Raw genomic sequence first — 6,442 nt, forward strand, 5'->3', positions numbered from 1 at the left:
TTCACACTCAGGCACACATACACTGGAGCATCACAGGGCACATGACACCCCCATGTGCACAAACTTACACGCACATGCTTCCGTTATCACACACCGACACGAGTTTACAGCATGCATGTGTAGCAGCATTCTGGAGAACCTGCCTTCCCCCACGCAGCCGAGCGGCCCCTGCCACCCCAGAGCCTTCCCCCAGCCCTGGAGCCCCATCTGCCGTGCTCCCCGAGAGGTGGCAACAGATCTAGGTCTCCCAGCTCCCAAAAGACCACGATCCCGCTCTGTCTGAAATAATGAAATAATCATTTTTTAACACAAGAGGGTGGGAGTGTTGGGTGAGTTACGTAAAATTGTGAATTAGTCCCTGCTCCAAGTAAACACCTGCTTGGGCCAGAGAGCAGCAGAGCTGCGTGCTCGGTAATTGTGTGTCGGGTGTCTCTCCATTGTTCCCTGGGCCATTAGTCAAAGGGCAAATTAGGAACAATTTCTTGACAAAAATTGACTCTTAATTCTCCACGCCCCCCTTCCAGGCTCAGGGGGCCAGGTCCAGAGGGCAGGCAGGCAGGCCCGCCTGAAGGGGGGGCCCTGTATCCACAGGTTTGCACTTGCCCAGCATCTAGAGCTTGTGGGGGAGAGGAAGAGGGGTGAGCTGAGCCAGCACCCCCTACCCTTGCTCAACAGGAGACTGGTGCACGTCCACTCGTTCCAAGGACAGCACAAAGATTAGGAGTTTGCACCCCCCTGCCTAAGTAAGAGGGATAAAAAAAGAAAAAAAATCAGACACATTCCCAGAAATGCCCTAGCTGGAGGAGATCGGCCCCAGCACCACCAAAGCTGGGGCCCCCACCCCATCTGCCTGAAGGAGGTCTACTGCCACCAGATTGGGGGGGGATGATTCTTTTCATCAGGGCCTCTGGCTGGTGCACTGGAGGGAGCAGAGGTGTTGGAGGAAGGTCAGTGTGGGCCAGCCCCAGCCCAGACCCGAGAAGCCCTGCCCCCCACATGGCTCCCTCACTAGGTCCTCACCAGGGCAGCCTGGACCCCTGTCTTCCCAGGTGCTCTCAGCCTTGGCTGTGGCTGGGGTTGGGAGGCCCCCTGAGACCCCCAGAGGTCCTCCCCAAGGTGCTGCAACGGGGACTTTGTGCCTAGACTGGAGGGTGGTCTTTGCCACGTCTTCCTCTTTGGGGGCTTAAACTTCGTTAGGGCAGGCCTACTTTGGAGGGGAGAGGAAGGTAAAGATCCCCTGGGCTGCCCCTCCCGGCAAAAACAGCGCCTCCAGTCACAGAGGGCCAGGTGACAGGGCAGAGGCTGCCAAGGAAGAAGAGTTGTCCTGGGCCACGCCAGGCTGGGAGGGTCCTTGCCACACCTCTTCCAGGAGGTCTCCCTCCAGCATCGCCAGGCCCTGTGCCGTGGCTGAATGCCTCCCAGGTCCCAGCTCCGGCCTGAGCAAGGGGCCTGCATGCTGAGGCCAGAGCCCTGCTTGCTCAGAAACCTCCGGCCCCTCCAGGCACAGCTGGTCCCTGCAGGCCACAAACAGGCTCCAAGACAGACTTAGGGATGTGGCTGGAAGTTTCAAAAGGCAGCAAGAGCTGCTGGGGAGCCAGACTTTGAAGTTGGATGAACAGCTTTCCCGGGCCCCTCCCTCCTGGGGGGGTAAATTCTGTTACTGGTTGCTCCAACCAGGTCAGGAGGCTGCCCAGCCCCCTCAGCTCAGGGAAGGTGCTTGTTAAACACAGAGTCGTAATTTGTGGCTAAATATAACCCAGTGTGTTCACACGTAAAGTATAATTCAGGGTGCTAGTTGCGCGAGGTTATCAACAGGAGACCCATCTGGGTTAAATTGAAGTGATTTTCATAAAAGGGCAGGAGCGTCCCGTTGCCCAGCTTCCCCTCCCAGACGTTTGATTAGTGGCAGTGAGACTGTGAGGACCGCCAAGGAGGATGGAGCCGGAGGGGAGCCGCGGGAGCCCCCCCATCGCCTCCTCACTGCCCGCTGTCCTCCCCCGCCCTCCAGCCGCCTGGACACTTTCTCCCATAGGCTAGAAGGCAAAGGACCCTCCGGGGAAGTCTGGGAAGGAATCAGTAGCGTGCGCCAGGCCGCCCTCCCCCAAGGCCAACTGCTCCCTCCCTGCCGATAATCACCCTCCAAATTCAAACCTGGGGGGGGTGCATTTCGGAGGTCTTGCAGTAGGCTGGCCCAAAGTGGGCCCTCCTCTTCCCGCCTGTGCGGAAAGACCCCAGCCCCAGCCCATGGGAATGGAGGTGGGTGGCCTAGTGGCCGGAACTGCCCTGCAGGGCGACAAAAACTCTGCTGGGCCGCACGAGGGGCCAGCTACACGGTGCTTCCAGGCACACACACCCACAGAGACGGGCTACACGCCCTCTCTGGGAGGACACCTGCCTGCTCCCAGACCAGCCAGAGGGAGGGCCAAGTAAGCAGTTGCCGCGGGCCACTCCTTCAGCGCTGTGTTGGGGTGTGTTTACACATGTCGCTGTCAGGGTATGTCTGGACAGGGTCTCTGGGGCCGCACTTCCCGGGCCTGATCTCACAAGGGGGGCGGGGGGAGGGCCCCGAGAGAGGGGGTATGGCTGGGTGTCAGGGTTTCCTCTGATAAAAGCCAGCTGGCCCAGGCAGAGCCTCAACAGACAGGCAAGGCCAGGAACAAAACCTAAAGGACGAGTCTGGGACCAGGCTGGCCCAATTTTCAGGGGACCGAGCGGGCCACAGCTCATCAGACCCCGCCCCTAACCCACAGCCAACAAAGTTCTTCTGAGCACCAGCTACAGGGCTCAGCAGCAGGAGGGCACAGGGCCCCCCAGGTGCAGGGGAAAATGGCACCTTCCCCTTCCCACCCCAGCCTCCGGAGTGGGCAAGAACCTCAGAGCAAACTTCCCGGCTGGATTTTTTCACATTCCCGAAGATGGAAAAACCCCCAGTCCCTGCTAGACTCCCCTTCCTACCTCTGTCCCAGCAGAGGGCTCCAGATGGTAAGGGGCTGCCTATTCAGACTAGCTTCTGACACCCAAAACCAGAGGCCTGGACAGTTCATTTTGGCAACCCTCCTGTTCTCTTCCTGCTGTAAAGTTGTTGCTGGCCACGCTCCCCACTAACATCCCAGACCCCGCTTAATGGGGTGGGCCCACCTCACAACCTCCTCTTGCCCCTGCGGCTGAGCCACATCCTCACCCTGCCCTGCAGTCCCTAGGACTTTTCTCTCAGTCTGATGGCCAAGGCTGGCGGCTCCCTTCCTGGGCTGCCTTTGGAAAGAAACTGGGGCTGGGAAGGCACCAGATACGGCTGTTCTCCTTCTTATTGCTGGGGGGTTGAGCGCTCGGCCTGTTTACCTGCAGCATATATGAACCAAAAATAAATTATTCCCATCAAAGTTCCCACAGAACAGTTGGGGCCTGTGGCAAAGCCCTTTCTCCTCCCATTCCTCCAAGCAAAGGGGCTGGCCCAGGCACCACCACTCCAGCCCGATCTGAGCATGCCCACCGTCTCTTTTGTTAACAGGACAGTAGATCCATTCAATTAAAAATCATTCAATAGATCCGTTGTTTTTTAATTTTTGTTTGTTTTTGACCTGCAGAAATATATACTGCATCCCAATTCATGATGCATCAATACAGGCTGCAGATGGCAACTGGGGGTGGGGAGATGCCGGGAAAGTGTCCCAAAGGGAGAATCCCCAGAGAACTCCCCCTTCCAACAGGGCAAGCCAGGATGGGCAGAGGGGCCTGACCCGGAGCCAGCGCCGCGGCGGCCCGGCGCCCTCAGCCCCGGAGAGCCACTTCCGCCGGGGCCTTCCCGAGCGCACCAACACACTGCTCTGGGGCCTGGCCTCTGGCCGGCGCTGGGCCGTCTCCACGGGCGGACTCCGAGCCCCGGGGAAGCGCAGACGCAAATTGGGCAATTTTCTTTCCACCAGAATGCATTTTCTTGGGTTTGCACTTGTATTTTTTCATAGCGGGCATTTTTGAGGCAAAAAGCCACCACCCGAGGCGGGTGCGAGAGCAGAGCCCCGACATCCGAGCTAGAAACAAAAGCCCTCTGGACCCGGCCGCGGGGCCGGCGGTGGGCGCAAGACGGAACGGCCCGCGTCGGGAGAAGCGGCACCTACGGCTCGGCGGCTCCGGGTCCCGCTCCGGGTCCCGCTCGGGAGGCAGCTGCGGCGCCGGGCTCCACCGTCCCGACCTGCTCTCCGGAGCCCGCCCGGTCCCCAGAGTGGGGAGGCGGCTGGAGGCGCCATAATCGCAAATTTATGGCCCGGGTGACGCGCTTCCCTCTCCCACAATGGGGCCCGGTGACACTAAACGGAAAATTGATGAGCGAGGCGCGAAATCTAATCTCTACCCTCCACGCCGGCTCTACTCGCTTTTAGAGGCAGGGGCTGCTGGACGGGACGCGGGGAGGGGTCGCGCGAGGTGGTGCGGTTCGGGGCCCCGCGCCGGATGCTTCCTCCCAGCTCGGCCCGGTCCGCGGGCTTGGGGGGGAGGGGGGACCGAGACCCTCGTCCCGCGCCCCATCCCCCCACCCCCCACCCCGGGCCAGCCGACTCTCCGCCGCATTTCGCACCCCAGTCCCACCCGCTCCGACGCGCCCCCAGCCCGCTCCCCAACTCCGAGGCCCCCCATACGGCTAGGAGCTCCCCGCCCCCACCGCACAGAGCCCAGCCCCCACCAGAGCAAGTGGGAGAAGAGCGAGTGACCACGCGGGGCGCGCCTGCGGTGGCTGCAGGGCTGGCCGCGGGCGCCCGCTCTCCTCCGCCCCGCGGCGCGGTTTCCCTGGGGCGCGCCCGGCGCCTCCTGGCACCGACCCCGCCGCGCCGCGTCCTTAAAGGCGCCGCCCGCCCCGCCGGCCTTTGTCCGTGCCGCGGAGAAGGTCACGCCGGGGGGCGTGGGGCCGGCGGCACGGCCCGCGTGCTGGACGCTGTCCCCCCCCCATCCCCTCCGCCAGCCCAGGGGCGGAATTCCGCGGCGGCCCAGTAGCCACCAGGCCAGAGGCTTCCGGAGACCTCCGGTCTTGGGCCCGATGCATTGTCGTGTGGGGTATACAGTTGGGGCCAAGGACCTGGCTTTCAACAACTGAGGGTGAGGGGGTGTGCTTCTGGGAGAGAGAATGAATGAGGGACCCCATTGGGGGCTGCTTGCAGAAAGGAAGGGCCACGTGCTCAAGAGAAAACACACCCCCACCAACCAAGCTGACAACCTGGCAACCTAGCTGAGCTGGGCTCTGGCCAATGAGGGGCAGTCCCAGGGGACAGACACACTCCTGGTTGGGGGCCCAGACCAGGATCCACAGGGCAAGTCTTTAGCCAATTCCACTGGTCCACCTCCCTTCCCTAAATGCCTACATGGACACCTGGGTGCCAGATGGTGTCCTAGACACTCATTTAATGCTCATGCCCATTTTATAGATCAGCAAACTGAGATTGGGACAGGTAGTGACTGGCCTGTGTTCTTACCCAGGGGCTGGGTACCTGGGTCCCAGATTCTGCAAAACCAGGACATGGATTGACTGGCTTGTGGGTCCCTGATAGCCCCAAGACTCATGGGCAGGGCAGACTGTGTCCTGACTTCTCCAAGCCCTTATGCTTGTAGACGGAGAGCAGAAAAAGTTGGGCCTTATGACCCCTGTGGGCTAGAACACCCACAAGAAGGATGCCACCAGGGCCCCATTCTCCCTGGAAAGTCCCCTCTGCAGGCTCTGCCAGCTGCGCCTGTTTTTCTGAGTCACTGGGATGAAGGCACAGTGAGGCAGGTCACCATCCCTACAGCTGGGAAGAACTGCTAATATATGGGAAGAATCTGGAAGCCAGATTCCAAAAGGTCACATTGGACTGAAACCAATAAGATTATGTTTAACAGGCTGGATATGAACCTCCACTTTTAGGTTCAAAAATCAGTTGTAACAATGCAGGCAGTTTCCCCCTGAAGATAAGATGTGCCGACTTGCAGCTGTCTGTACCTTTCAGCAGAACTGGCTTCCCCCGGCAGAGGCCCCTTGTGAATTTCTCCGAGCCCCAGCAGCTGAGCCTGTGCCCTTGGGGGCCCTCCCGGGGTGTCAGGCTCACTGGGGGAGGGGACACAGCTGGGCACAAGAGAGAATGGGGTCCTTGTGCTGCGATCATCAAACCCGGGGCTGGATGAACACAGCTTTGTCTGCACCCACACTCCCGTGGTCACCACGGGACCAGGGATCAGCGCCTGGGGCTGGGGGCCCTCAGAACAACAGTGGCTCTGCTTTTTGGCCTCAGTTAACCCTTGAGTGGGTGTTGCACGCATAGTTTTTCCCTGGCTCTGTGCTTGGGAGCTGGGGGCATGCAAGAGAAGGGTAAAAATCAGTGTCAGGGCCCAAGGTTTGAAACAGTGTTGTTAAACTGAACCTTTTCTAGATTTAAAGATGAGAGGGGGGGCCTTGGCCGGGGGGGGGGGGGGGGGGGGGGGG

The sequence above is a fragment of the Leptonychotes weddellii genome, chromosome 15 (genome assembly GCF_054177405.1).
Source record: "Leptonychotes weddellii isolate Sample4059 chromosome 15, ASM5417740v2, whole genome shotgun sequence".
Classification (NCBI taxonomy): Eukaryota; Metazoa; Chordata; class Mammalia; order Carnivora; family Phocidae; genus Leptonychotes; species Leptonychotes weddellii.